At 39.6% G+C, this 15,928-nt stretch overlaps 1 protein-coding gene across 1 annotated transcript in view; it reads right to left on the reverse strand.

The window, feature by feature from the left end:
* Nucleotides 1-14,014, reverse strand: part of LOC109030723 (uncharacterized) — a 58,312-nt gene extending 44,298 nt beyond the window's left edge. The window contains exon 1 of the mRNA XM_019041821.2: nt 13,757-14,014. The gene's annotated coding sequence lies outside the window, so the exon portion shown is untranslated. The remainder of the gene's footprint in view (nt 1-13,756) is intronic.
* Between the last annotated feature and the right edge of the window lie 1,914 nt (nt 14,015-15,928).

The raw sequence follows: 15,928 nt of genomic DNA on the forward strand, positions 1-15,928 counted from the left end.
GAAATTTGGGGACTTGCCAACGTAATGTTGAACTGATTTTGACCTTACTGAGATAATGTGGAGGCAAATCCACGGGAAATTGGCTTATTTCGCGGGAAAATTGAAAGACCTTTGAATTGACGTATTTGGGGGTCCGAGCCCCCCCTTAAAATTAAATCGAAGTGATTTTTGCAATTTTTACTTAAAAGCGGACACAATTTGGTAAATTTTCCCGTTTTTTTTTCTTTACGATAATTTGAATCGGAGTTATGATTTTTTGAAAATAGGTCAAATTTGACCTTTGACTTATCATAACTCGGTCAAAAATTAAGATATTCATCTACGGTTTGCGCCAAAATTCTTAGTTTTTTGTGCTCTTTCGAATGAGGTATCACAAGATAGGGGTTGCTATTTGAAAAAAAAAAGGTTGGGGGGCCCCCGTCCCCCCCCTGAGGGGAAAAGGTCCCCCCAAAAAAAATTTGACCCCCCCCCCAAAAGATGGTCCCCTTTAAGATAGGAACATTCCCAAAGTTTCATTTCCCTAGCTCAATTCGTTCAAAAGTTAGAGGGGGGGGGGGGGGTCGGGGACTTTTCGCTCACCCTGTAGGTTAATAGTTCAGAGCATCAAGAAAAACGGTGCGCTTTGGCAGTATAAAAAAATAAAACGAATTTGATAAGGTAATTATTGAATGGACCACTAGACAAGGTACGAATTTCAGCATTCTGATACATGTTTCTTAACCAAAATGTCACGTAAACCACGATGTGCACAACGAAAATTACTGAAGTCGACTCCTTACGAAGATAATTAATGATTCTTGATGCGTGAATTTAAACCACCCGCTCACGAAAACTCAATGCTCTACGTGATTCACATCGACGGCTAAATGTTATCATGACAGTCTGTGCGTGATGAAAATCTGGCAACCTCAATCTTGACGCTTTGGCCCAGCGATAGCAAATTGCTTATAGTTTAAACAACACATGGTGAGAAATGAACATTGCTCGATTGAGAAGCTTGCTGAAGCCGTTGTAGTGCGCGATTTGACTCACGTAGAGCTTTGAGTTTCTTGTGAGCGGGCAGTTCAATTTCCTCGTGACCAATGTGAAATAAAAACGTTAATATCTTCGTTAGGAGTTGGTTACAGTAAGTTTTGTTGCGCGAGTCGTCTTCTACGTGAAATTCTGGCTAGGAAACATGTATCAGATTGCTTAAATTCGTACCTTGTCTAGTGGTCCATTGTCACAAGATAAACAATAACAAGACAGCAATATAATATTCACTCTATTAAATTCACATTATTTTATTATACTGTCTAAGCACACTGTTTTTCCTGATGTTCGGAACCTATAGCAAAGTTTTACAGCATCTATCGGGTGTTTCAGACCACCCGTCCACTATCTTTTTCTCGAAAACGGCGGAAAATTGAGCTTCGGGACCAAAACTTTCACTGGGTGCATCGATCCCAAAGAATCAAAAGAAAATATTTTCAGCCCCCCAAAATTGCCCCTTGGTGGTGTTGGGGGGGGGGGGTGCCCCCCCCCCCGTTTCTGGCGATTTTCAAATACGAAGGGTATGTTCTGACTTCTTGAATTTTCTTGACTACGTGATTTCGGAATCTACGGCAAAAAATAAGAACATGTTGATCTTTGCATTTTATCCCTAAACCCCCATTTTTTAGAGTTGTGGGGCATTTTTGGGGCTATTTTCGATTCGATGCTGCAAGCGGCCAAATTATTCAAATTTCAAAATCTAAAAGTCTCCTAAGAGAGAAGGTATTGACCTTTCTATGGATGTACCGTATGACCCCTGTTGCTCCAAAATTTTGGGGGCTACGACCCCCCAAAAATTTTGGTGCTGTGGAGGCCCGTAAGTCGAAAAATTCAAAAGGCAAGGGTATGTTGTGACTTCAGATATGGATTCTACGCGAAAAGTTACATAGAATTGATATGGCGCATGGCCTGTTCGCTTCAAACTTTTTTTGCCCCTTATTTTCTCCAAAAATACACGCCTTCTCATGAAGAAATAGGGTTGTTCAGTAATTTGGAGCAAACAGGCCGTGCGCCATGACAATTCTACGTAACTTTTCACGAAGAATCCATATCTGAAGTCAAAACATACCCTTGCCATTTGAAATTTTCGACTTACGGGCCTCCAAAGCCCCAAAATTTTAGGCGGGTCGTGGCCCTTAAAATTTTGAAGCAACAGGGGTCATCTGGCACATCAATAAAAAGGTCATTGACCTCTCCTCTCAGGAGCCTTTTAGATTTTGAATAATTTGGCCGCTTGCAGCATCGAATTGAAAATAGCCTCAAAAATGCCCCGGAACTCAGAAACATGGGGGGTTAGGGATAAAGTGCAAAAATCAACATGCTCTTATTTTTTGCCGTAGATTCCGAATCCAAAGTCAGAACGTACCCTTCGTACTTGAAAATCGCCAGAGACGGGGGCCACCTCCCCCCCCCCCCCCAAACACCCCCAAGGGACAATTTTGGGGGGCTGAAAATATTTTCATTCGATTCTTTGGGGTCGATTTACTCCTAAAAGTTAGGATCCCAAAGCTAAATTTTCCGCCGTTTTCGAGAAAAAGATAATGGACGGGTGGTCTGAAACACTCGGTATAATGCCTCCAGAATGATAAATTTTCCGTTTTCTATTCTTTATTAAGCCATGGTCAAGTCAATAATCCGTATCTCTCATGTTGAATCTGGCAGGAGCCCTGGAGAATAACTCTGGTAAGTAGATAAAGTTAAAGCTTGTCTCAAAATCATGGGAATAACCCAGCCCGATCATTACTGCGCCCGAAAGAGACAGAGGCATTTACGGTGATTTGATGGGGAAAGGATTGTGTGTCAGAATGACATGCGATATATTATACCTACTAGCTTTGTTTTTACAGCAATTTAAAATCTTGTTGAATTTTGGGATCGCATGTCTGTTGTCTTGGGAATGAAGAACTTGGTGACCAAAAACCAAGTCAGCGTTAATAAAGGCAGGGGTTATTTAAGGGAAAAATATTACAAGTGATACTAGTATCAAAATTTCAGTCAAATTCGAAATTTATCCTTATAAAACCCTGTCTTCAATATGCTGAATATGTTAATCAAAGGGACGTAGGCAAAATCTACACCCCCCTCCACCGCATGGGTTTTGACCAATTTTCAATATGTTTCTCATTGGAATATTTTTCGACTTTTTAGTTACCCTCCTTCGGAGAATGTTAGATTTATTCTTTCCGTGCTTTTCATTTTTGGCCATGAAAATGGCTTCTGATGAATTTCAGGGAGCCTAAAGATCCATTGTTGCCATTTTTTGGGGTTATTGTCGACGGAAACCTGAAATCGTGTATATTTTTGGAAATAACGTGAAAAAGTACATCGATAATCATCTTTGTAACTTTTTATCAAGTTGCCAATTTTTTCGAGGAAAATCGTCCTATAGTACCAAAAATTGGATTAATTACCCCGTCGGAGGTTCTAAGAGGTGAATAATGACTTTCATGGAAATTGTGGGACACTGCCCTTGAAGTCTCTATTCTTGGGTATCTGGCCTGTGAGAGGCACCTGAGAGACTATCTGGAGTTGCTAACGTACCAATCCTAAAGTCACTAACGTAAGTCGATTATGTAATCCTTAGGTCGCTGACATAATCCGTAAGTGGCTAACATAATCCTAAAGTTGCTGACTTAATCCTAAAGTCCTATAGTCGCTAACATAAACCTAAACCTAACCTGACCTACCTAGGTACCATAACACGTTACAAAGCATTGATATCTTGCTAAATAGAAACTGAGATCAAAACTGATGGCAGGGCTGCATTATGCAGTCTTAAAGGAAGATGAATTCTTCCACACAGTTGTTAAGCACAGACATACTTTTGTCACTGCGGATATGACCCTTACAAATAACATGGAATCTAACAGGCAACCTCTTCGTTGCCGCCTAGCATGAGGAACCCTGTCAAAACGGCCCCGTGGGTTCCCATACGGATATCATGGGGACCAATGGGAACCCACAGGGTATTTAATGGAAACCAATTGGAGCCACAGGGATTTCATGGGGACCAATGGGAACCATGTGATCCAACCAGTGACCAAAAAGATCCCTCTGGGCAGACCAAGAGGGGCAATACGAATTACAAAGGGCACTTTGTCCAATTTTCAATTCCACCGCTCTCCTCCTCGTACCCTCCTAAAACGAAAGCTAAGGCAACCCTAGACTCCTCTTAAGTTCCTTATGTAAGTTATGGACGGCAAGAAGAATATTCTTGATCTACTTAGTTGAAAAACTAAAATGACACCAACATTTTTATAAAATTACTGCAGACCACCAGGGAAAAAAAACTAAAATTTTAAATATTTTTCGAACAATTTAGTGGATGATTTTGTACCACCTGGGTACAGAAAAATCTTGATTTTGAATTCTTTATGAAAAATGCCTGATGGTCTTATAATTAAACCTAGATAATTTGAACACATCTACAGAATGTTAAATTCATCCTGATTTCTATAAAATAGTGATGAAATTGGTTGTTCTCAAAATAATTACTTTAAATTCTGGAAAATAATAGCTAGGTAGGTACCTAATGATAATCTGGGTACATAGCTTTAACAAAGTGTTAGGTACAGCTTAATTAATGTCATTCAGGAACACATGAGATCCCCATGGGGACCTAATGAGAATTGGTGCAGGTTCCGATGGAGATAGACAAAACCCAAGGGGATGGATCCAAATCCGCTGGTTCTTGACTGCCTATCTCCATGGGAATCCGAGTCCATTTCCAGCGGGTCCCCGTGCGAATTTTTGACAGGGAAGGTGCAGAAGGAAAACCTTGCAGATCACCTCTGAGAATATTTGTGACATAGACACCATGCTAAATATCAGTCTAATGCAACCATGCACCCGAATGCAGAGGAATGCAGCCAGCCAATGTTGGGTGTTCGGACGAAGCCATCGATCAATGCTTATCGATGCAAAAGAGACGAGGGGACGAGACAAGTGCGACCGAGCCCATCTATAATGAGTCGGGGGCCAGGCCCAGGTCGCACGAATCGGTCCATTTCGAACCCCCATCACTCGATGAGCTCTGTAAAGGTTCACTTCTAAGGGTTTCAGAGCTCATCCGAGTACAGGCACAGTTCTCTAGAGCAAATTTTATCGATTAGCGATTAATTAATTGATTAATCGAATGCCTTTCGATTCGAACAATCAATAGATTAGTAAAATTTAGTTCAGTGATTCGACGGATTGTTTACCACAGATCGATTGAAAATTAAAAACTTCCTGGCTCCAAGGTCAAAAGTCTACAAATTATCAAAAAACCTGCTGAGTGAGAGCTGATATTTTATGGAAGAGCAGGATTTCAGGATAAAATACGGAAATAATTGTGTCGAAATTTGCTGAAATATCATCAAGAAGGTTCAGCAAGCATAATTTTGGGTTCTCTAATTCAGCACACTGATTTGCACAAAGACAAGAGACCCTCCACTGGTACTCTTGACCGCGCCGCCGAGTATCTCAACCTTCTCACCCTGTCACCCTCTATACATGCCTGGAATTTACATGATATGCATTATTTATGTACTCTTACCTTGTTTGCTATGCAAAATTCTGTTTTCAGTCAGTAAATTTTGATGCTTGAGCAATAGCCTGTGGACGAGGTATAACCAGAAGGGAAGGAAACGTATTTTGATGACACTTTAATTCTAATTACCGCCCTACATATTTGTGTGAGGCCGATTCACGGATTTCAAATAGATCAAAAATTTAAAAAAATAAGTCTTTTCCAGAACTTGTAAGACTTATAATCTTAGAGACAATTCCCAGATAAAATTTGGCGGCATCAAATTAGCACGTAAAAAGATAGCCCAAAATTTAAACGTGGACACGGGTAACACTTTGGAAGTCCACGAAGATGACATTACATGTGATTCATTGCGATTATTTCAATGCATTTGCATTTTTTGGGCGTCGCAACAAGGCCTTGGGGAATTTTTTTAGTATGAGTGATCTCCGTGCCCACTGTCCCTGTTTGACATCAATAGAATGCTGAAATCGAAAAAAGCCTCTTCTTACGCCATTTTTGAGCCAAAACTAGAAAATAAGGCCCCAAGTAACAGCAAATATATTCTTGATGGTGGATTCCTTTTACACCGCACAGTCTGGCCTCAGGAAGTGGAAATATTTGGAGATATTTTAGAAAATTACGTATCCTATGTCCTTCGGAATTTTGGTAGAAATTGTCTCATTATTTTAGACGGTTACTCACGTGATACAGCGTCAACAAGAAATGCGGCAAGAACCTAAAGGTGCGGTACATCAACGGTCAATGAAATTGCTTTTCATGAAGAAACGGAAGTAACTTTATTCCAAAAGCGGACAGAAATCAATAGCTGAATCGAATGCAAGGTTTTTTTCCAAAAACTATTCTGCTTTAATTTCACTGAATATTGCCGATTTTTGGGTCTATGCGCAGAGGCTATCGTCCTTATTTCCCTAAAAATTAGAAAAATTTTGACCTAATTGATACATATCGCATGCCAGTTCGACCACGTCACTTGAGCTTGACGAATCACCTTAAGCATGGAATGGGACCACATGCACCAGCAGACCTATTAGATAGTATATTAAAGATCATTTTGATCCACACTTAATTTTCCCAGCCCTCTTCCTTCCCCTCCTATACAGAGAGTTATTAGGGTCCATACTTCTAGGGGCTATTGTTCGTACATCACACAGAATACCGCACATTGAATATGTGTAAACTTATTCTCATTTAAAGTATTTAGAGAACGTTCCTTTTTTCCTATGTTAGGTCTCTCTACTTTGCTGTTAAATATTTGTTTATTTTTCCTCGTGTCCATGTGATACGCTCATTTGTTTCATTTCAAGTAGATGAGGTGCCATGATTGTTTTCTGTCTTTGACTGAAATACTTTCTGCTCTCTTTATGTATTCTGTTAAAACAAATTTTTGTAGTCATTTTCTTTGTTTTTTTTTTTTGTAACTTTTTCCTTCTTCCATTTAATTATATCGTGATATCATTCATTCTTAATTATCTACTGGATCCTTTGGTTAGCCGTGTCTGCGTGTATTCTGGTGCCATTTATTCACTGTACCGCCACTTTTGAGAAATTCCATTATAAAAATTGAACGAAGTAAAGAAAATAAACTATCCCACACTAATGATCCGTACATGCGTGTTGTACTGTAAGTATCACGGCGATTCCAGACACGCTCCCGGAGCTCCGGAGACCTCCCCTCCCTTCACCACCCCAGGTGCCCTACTATAATTTTCAGCCTGGTCAGTTACACATATGAGAAGGCTATAACTGGATTGCATTTTACAAAAAGGAACCACTAGCATTGCAATGATGCTAAGATTGTGCAACTTCACCCTTTGCAATAAAATTGCAGAAATTGTGAATAACTATGAAATTTAGATGGTAATTTTTGTCTTAAATTTACAGTTTTTAGCGAGTAAAATAGAAACTATTAAGGGATAACCGGTGTTTCATCCAAGACAAAAGAAGTTGCACAATCTTGGCAACATTGCAATGCTAGTGGTTCCTTTTTGCAAAATGCAATCCAACTGTAAGTATCATGGCGATTCCAGGCACGCTCCCGGAGCTCCGGAAACCTCCCCTCCCTTCACCACCCCAGGTGCCCTACTATAATTTACAGCCTAGCCAGTTGATAGTCCATACTTTAGTTGTGATGTATACCAATTTTCACGTTTCTTTCACGTTGCATACTCGAGTTAGGTGCCCTACTACAATTTTCGGCTCAGTCAGTTGATAGTCCATACTTTAATTTGAATTTAATTTAATTTCGTTTTAGTACAGAGGTATACACAGCTTATAGAGAAATAGGTAACAAAAAAAAAAAAAAAAAAAACAGAAAACGAAAATACGAGGGTCATCCAAAAAGTAAGGTTCCCTACCTTGTATCTTCGGAACGAAAAGAGATAAATCAAATCGGTAAAAACGTACATATTAGGCATACTCTAAGCTTTAAAACAAGCTCAAGTTTTTGAAAATCGGTTGAGGACTCCGCGAGAAAACTCAATTTTATTGAGACGACCTCCCGTCGTTGCGTGCCCACCTCCGAGGTCAGGATGCGCGGAGAGTCGCTTACTTCAGACTCGGCTTATCGCCTCTAAACATCAAATCAAAAATGAATTTGAAAGATTTCATTAATTAGGCCTTACCTTACTTTTTGAGATAGTCTCCGCATCTTTTTTGACATTTCTGGTATCATTACAGCAGCTTTTTCATGCCTTCCGCGTGGAGGGTCTCGTCTTGGCTCCAAAACCAGTCATTGTCAGCGCTCTGCACCTCTAAATCGGTTGGATATCGCTTTCCACAGTGGGAGTTTTTCATCTCAGGAATAGACGAAAGTCACCTGAGGCTAAATAAAGAGAGTACGGAGGATTGGGGAAAAATTTTACCACGAAAAGCAACTGATTTAGAGGTGCAGAGCGCTGACAATGACTGGTTTTGGAGCCAAGACGAGACCCTCCACGCGGAAGGCATGAAAAAGCTGCTGTAATGATGCCAGAAATGTCAAAAAAGATGCGGAGACTATCTCAAAAAGTAAGGTAAGGCCTAATTAATGAAATATTTTGAATTCATTTATGATTTGATGTTTAGAGGCGATAAGCCGAGTCTGAAGTAAGGCGACTCTCCGCGCATCCTGACCTCGGAGGTGGGCACGCGGCGACAGGAGGTCGTCTCAGTAAAATTGAGTTTTCTTGCGAATTCCTCAACCGATTTTCAAAAACTTGAGCTTGTTTTAAAGCTTAGAGTATGTATGATATGTACAATTTTACCGATTTAATTTATCCCTTTTCGTTCGGAAGATACAAGGTAGGGAACCTTACTTTTTGGATGACCCTCGTAAAACGTCCACTAATGACACTTGACCATTGTGTCAGGTGGAGCCTCTTTGTTTGAATTGATTTTGTTTCATTTTCCTCCTTTTTTGTCGCTTTTTCCCCTTCTATTTATTTTTTCCCCACTTCCCCCTTCCTTATCTCTCACGAAGAAAATGAAATTGCTGATTTAACAATTTTGTAGTCAAAACAAGTGTCCGACAAGTTTCAATGTAGATTGTACAGTAAAAAAATGCTAATTAAACCACTCTTATGGTTATATTAGCATTCCACTAATGTAAAATGGACAATGGGCCTGTTGCAAACTTTTGCTAGAGCAAAAATAAGAGTTGTTTCTTATAGATAATGCCTCAAAAATCACGATGAGCGCATCGGCAAAGTTTGAAATGCACACATAACTTCACAGTCTGCGTAAGAAATTTGCGGTTTTTTGAGCTTCCCGCTTCAAAAACGATACTACGGCACAGGTGAACATTTTGTAAGAGGAGTCGTTCCGTCGTCGGCAATAATCATCATGGCCGACGCCCATCCGCCAAAACACGTTTGAAGGGACGAGATAACACCTGAACTGGATTAGACCAGATAACAATCGGTGTGTTAACGTTCATATTTTCCACGCCCGAATTGGTTGACCTTGAACTCTCCTCGAATTACGCGCGGAACTGCGCGCAAGCGTCGGCCATGATGAATATCGCCGACGATGGAGCGACTCCTCTTACAAAATGTTCACCTGTGCCGTAGTATCGTTTTTGAAGCGGGAAGCTTAAAAAACGCTAATTTCTTACGCAGATTGTGAAATTATGAGTGCATTTCAGATTTTGCCGATGCGCTCATCGTGATTTTTGAGGCATTATCTACAAGAGACAACTCTTATTTTTGCTCTAGCAAAAGTTTGCAACAGGCCCAACTGTTCATTTTCTAAAAATTGTTCATTAATTATATGGGCTTTCAAGTGGCAAGCTATTTTTGAGAATGGCGCCGCATCTATAATCAGTTCCTTTAGTTGTTTCGGCAACTTATTACCTATATTTCTTTATTCCTGAGTTAAGGATGTTCTTACATGTCAATTCTAATTTACATTTTTCTGTTTTTAGTAGGTAACATGTCAGTATTTCCCCTCGTGGGTTATATTGGAATTTCAAATATTAGGCAATTTAAATTCTTGGAAAGGTATTTTAAAGTTTTCAGTTTCCATATATTCTCCAATTTTAGAATATTTGAATTTTGAAGATACATTTTTGAGTTGTGAAGAGTGGGACCAGGTGAGTTTTATTAGCAAGTCCCCAGAATGTAACACAGTGTTGTAGTAGACTGAACTAATCCATAATACACTACCTTCAAAAAGTGAGTAGAGGTACATTTCTAAGTTTTTTGAAGAAATATGTAGGGGAACCAAGATTCTTGTCAATCATTCTGATGTAGACATTCTATTTTAGATGCTGGTCTAGGTGAACTCCGAGGTATTTTGCCTCGGAAACTTTTTCAAGATTTTCACATTCGGAACAAACATTAGCTAAAAATTGGTCTACTTCTTTGATATTGCTATGAATGATGATTCTTAATATTTCATTAGGCTGGTCCAGGCTGTTTGCTGAAAAAGTGATGTATTTAGTTTTGGAAGCGTTCATTTTCAGGAGGTTATCTTCCAGCCAGTGGTAGATTTTTGAAATTTCCAATGATGCCTTTTTATGAGCCTCTTCCCAACTTCCTGCTGATACGAATAGAGCCGTGTCATCAGTAAACGAAAATACTCTGCCTTGGACACTTAAGTTAAATAACCCATTTACATATATAAGGAAGAGTAAGGGAGAGAGGACAGTTCCCTGAGGAAGACCTACTTCATAGGATGTCACTTTACTGGCAATATCACCCAATGTAACAATTTGCTTGCTGCCACTAATATAGCTTCGGAGCTATCTCACAGGGACTCCCCTCACTCTCATTTCCTCTGGCTTATTTATCAACTTATTGTGCGTAATAGTATCAAATGCCTTTTCTCTATCAAGCAGAATTAGCACAGGCTTATTATGTTTGTCGATTTCCAGCAGGATTTCAGTCACCAGATCTGCAACTGCGTTCTGAGTACTGACATTCTGACGGAAGCCATACATGGTGCTCCTAAAAAGGGTTTAAATCGAAGTCATTCGGGACTTAAAAACTTGAGCTGGAATGTCAAGAGGAGCACTACTTACCAGATACTAAAAACCACAATTTAGAAATCGGTTATCGAAGCTCCTGGAGAAATAATCGCGATTTTATGGGTTTTTAGTATGTTATTCTCCGATATGAGGTGAAAATTTCCTGAAATTTTCATGCGAAAAATCTGCAAAAAAATAAACTCGCTTGAGAGTCCGGGAGTCGTCTTTCGTCTGCAGAGGAATCGGAGGGCCTAAATCTAGGACCCTTCGCCTTGAGAAAACCCCCAGCAATTTATTTCTAAATGAAAAACTAAACCCCACGTCTTCAAATATGAAAAGGCTAGACATGCACAAACTGATAGCGTATCATATTATATTTGAATTAAAGTTGCTAAAGCGAATGAAAAAAACCAGCATTTGCAGTTGCAGCAAGATGCAGTACAGGTACATTCATCCAGAATAAATCAACGGTGTAAGTCGGCAATCACATAACTCGTTTGCGGTGTCTAAAAATCTCCGCCTCCATTTTATTTTTTTAAAGGAGAACAAATCAACATCATTCCTTGAAGTTTCTGCAGAATATTCTTGGCATAGAGAAGAAAAATCACGGCAGCTTTAAAGAATTGCTGTTGAGTAGTTTTCCGTTTAAAAAATAAAGTATGACAGGAAGTCTGCGACGTTGCAAACCGAGTTATGTGATTGCCAACTTACACCGTCGAAATGTAGTAAAACAGCAACAAGGCAATCTTACAGCTTTGAAGGGACAAATTAGTGAAACATTTCGTAAAATTACTCATAAATAAAGAAAATTCTGCAAGGTATCCCGTGCAAACGCCATCATTTTATAGTCAAATCCATAATTTTGAAGTTCAACATTTGGCAACGTCGAAACAGGAGTAAAAGAAATTTTCCAGTCATGAAAATTTCAAGGAATTTGCTACTTATACGACTACAAATTCAGATCAATTGATTAAAACATGGGCTCATGCCATCGTGTTGCCTGCAAGCCCTGGCAAGAACTACTTCGGCATTACACTTCTGGTGTATTTAATGTCTTTTTTTACGAATTTTTTTTGTAAATTTTACGTCTTTGTGCTACTACAGAAAAAAAACCCCATAAAATCGTGATTATTTCTCCAGAAACTCTGATAATCGATTTCGAAATTGTGGTTTTTAGTATCTGGCAGTGCTTCTCTTGACATTCCAGCTCAAATTTTTAAATCACGACCAACTTCGATTTAAACCCCTTTCAGGCGCACCGTGCATACTGATTGCTTGACAAAATTTTATGTTTTTAATTGTGATGTATACCAATTTTCACTTTACTAAGTGCTTGCATACTCGAGTTATGACTTTTGTCTGCCCTGCCCATAAGGTAACAGCTTTGTGGGCACCTTCGATGCAATTCCTGCCACCTCCAGGCGCACGGTATATACATGATAAGTAAGATGTGTGGCCGATCTGAACAGATTGCATTGAAATCCTTAACAATATTTTTTAACAGGTTGTTAACCTGTTCAGCATGCTGTTTTTTATGCCTGCGATGATAAGTGCAATCAGTGTTCTTTCAACATTTGAGCAAGCTTGTTGTATAAAGTGTGTTGTAAAGTTATGACACTTTCAAAGCCCGAGCACTGTCAAGTTTGGTCAGTAAATCGATTTTGAACTCAAGAGCTAGGCCATGTGATATTATTCGCAGACTTCAAACATTTTATGGGGTAAACGCAGTGAGCGATGGAAATGTCCGGAGATTGAGTGAATCTTTTCGCAAAGGAAGAACAGAAGTGCTTGATGAAGCCCGAGATCGCAAGCTAAGTGTGAACTATAGCGACTTAGTGCAATAAGTAAACGCTGTAAGATGCAATGCTCAACGAATGACACTTCACGAATCGCTTAAATAGTTACCTGAAATTTTTCGACCTGTCTTGCATTGAGCTGTTCAAGAATGGTTGAATTAACAAAAGAATGTGCCAGGTGGGTTCCAAAAATGCTGCCTTATCGAGCTCCTGGAGGTGACAGGAGACTCATCAAAGGCAGCGCGGGAAAAATGACCTCCTAAACATCCTGTTTATCCGATTATTAAAAACTTGCGCTTAAATTAAGGCTGAAAGTATGCCTCATGATCGATTCTAATTGGAATTTCTCTATCTTTAATAATTTTGAAATGAGAGCAAAACGCTTAAGACTTTTGGGATGACCCTTGTATTGTTCATCAGAACGGGTGAAGGGGTCGGTCAGACAGTAAAAATTTACTGACCCTCCTTTAAAGATCAGCCAATGTTGCATCTTTTTCATGTGGTTCAACTAACTCAAGCCATTTGTGAAGGCCTGCAATGGTATCTTGGCTTTAGAAAACTCCAGTTGCGTTGAAATTCTCAAAATCAAAGTTTTCCTCTTTAACTCAGACCATGCTTTATTAGGGAGATTAACCAGGGTTGAACCCCAGGTGGTAAAGTGTGTGCAATCATTTGCTTTCAATAGAAGAAACCTTGGAAAAATGTTAGCCGAGTAGTTCATTCATGGTTTAACATTAAGAGGTGTTTATTGATTACACTCAAACTCTTAAAATTATGAATACAAATTCAACGATTATTGGAAGGGGGAAACTGAGTGCAGCTGGCAATGGAGACTGAACGAAAGTTATAGAGAAGAGTGAACATATGTGAAAAATAAAATTCAAGGTTTGAAAAGCGTACCACGAAGAGGTGTAAATATATCAAAAAGTGTTGATAGAAGGCGATACTTACAATTGCCTGAAAATATTCGAGGAGCTGGTTAAGGATTTTAGCTTACGAATTGAACAAGTAGTCTAAATTGATCACGCGAACTAAATTTCTGGTTGCCCAAATTTGATAATAACTCTAGGTAGTGATAAGAGGAAATGCCGCAATACTACCGAACACAAGGCCTCTTTCACCTCTTTGACTTGACTATTACGCTCTTATTAGTGATCTTCATTGGCATGTTGGAATGTGTGGTATGAGAAGAATGGGGTGGGGAATGGAGTTGAACTCATGGATACATAGGCATGGACCAAGAGAATAAATAAGGACTCCCAACTCCCTATGCTAACCTGTGTTAAAAACCGTTAACGAGCGCTCGCAGCGAACCTGGCAGAGGGTGCGGTGAACTAACGCCACAGCGGTCCACGATCGTACCTCTAGAGTATGTTATTCCATGCAATGTTCTTTGTTTATCTATGATTTATTTATTTGTGTAGATACTTTAATACATTTTACTTTCGCAAACTAATGAAATTGTATAGATACATACCTTCTGCAGAGGTCAATGCGAAAGACTTTGATTTGAAGTATCTTATCAAAACACGAGCAAAGATGATTCAGTCAACTTCTGACGCAGAATCAAAGAGACTTGCTAATAATCAAATTAAAGGTAATGCTTGAAGTCAAGTATCTTTGATTTTGTGACACTCAGTTGATTTTTATCAGTACAACACTATTTCTCACTAAAAAGATTTCACTTAACAGAGAGGCGCCTTCGGCTAAAAGTACAATCCTGATTCCTGCTGCACACTACATACACACTTCCTTTGGCTTCCTCAACAGCAGTTGCTGCTGAGTAAAACGGTTAGAAATAACACTTCACATTAATACCAGTTTATGTACACGAAGACTGACGAAGATTGAAATGAAAATGGGAAACCTTTCACACTAAACTCTTCAAAACTGCAGGGCGACCACGAGGATACGAGGATCTAGAAACTTCTGAGCAGGGCTTCCGCGGTGAGAATTCAGATAATACGCGTTATGGAACGCAATGGAACGCCCCTCCCACTGATATAATACGCCCAATGGAACGCGTGTAAATTTTATAAAATACGCACGGGACGCACGTCTGGTCATATAATACGCCAATCAAACGCGAAGAATGCACCAATTCCAGAGAAATGTTTGCAAAATACGCCAACGCAACGTCATGACGTCATGACCTTGAGGTTAGAAACGTCACTGCTGAGCTCCAATTTCAAATTTTAAGCTTTAGATAATAAGTATTTTAATTGCTTAGGTCGTACGAGAAAATTACGCCGTTGTGAATGTAACATTCAAGTTGTATTTCAATTTTAGCCATGGTTGAAATTTGGAGAAAAAATGTTTTTTCAAGTAATAAGTATGAAGTCACCTAGTGTATGCAGTACAACCAAAAACGGATGCCATACATATATTGTAAGTAGTGAAGGGATCTTTCTCCCCTTACTAAGCAAAAGCTTCAAGGCCCAAAGTTACCTAATTATAAGAAATTTTGATAATTTGACCCATAGTATATAAGAAGGAACTTTCATTTAGGGTTAAACATGGGATCCAAAATGGCGGCAACAAAAAACAACCTCGTCACTGGTTACAATGTTGCTCAAAAGAGCCTGCCTATTGGTCAAGCAAGTCTGGTGTTGTCAAATCTCCGAGTATCAGAGGGAAAAAATACGAAAATACGCAATTTCAACATAAAATACGCTAATATACGCAAGACGCACAATGGAACGCGCGGCTTCATAAAATACGCACTGCGTCCTAAAATACGCAAAACGGAGGCCCTGCTTCTGAGCACTACTGAGTGATAAGCCTAAATAGGTGGTGCATGGAAATATAAACAGGAAGACCCAATCATCGGTTTAGTTCACTACACCCTCTGCCAGGGAGCGCTGATGTCAGCGCTAACCGGAGTTGGGGGTCCTTATTTATTATTCTCTTGGTCCATGACATAGGGTAAACTAGAGTACCTGTCCTGTATCCTGTATAGCGAGAGTCAGAGTACAGACGGATATGTATGGAACGTCGTTTGGGACTTTACTAAAACAGCACTCTCGCTCGTAAATGTGAAGACAGCGGTGAGACAATAATATTACGTCAGGAGGGACTTTAGCCTACGTCACCCAATATCGCGTTGCCAGTTGATATCATAAT

Source organism: Bemisia tabaci, chromosome 1 (genome assembly GCF_918797505.1).
Source record: "Bemisia tabaci chromosome 1, PGI_BMITA_v3".
Classification (NCBI taxonomy): Eukaryota; Metazoa; Arthropoda; class Insecta; order Hemiptera; family Aleyrodidae; genus Bemisia; species Bemisia tabaci.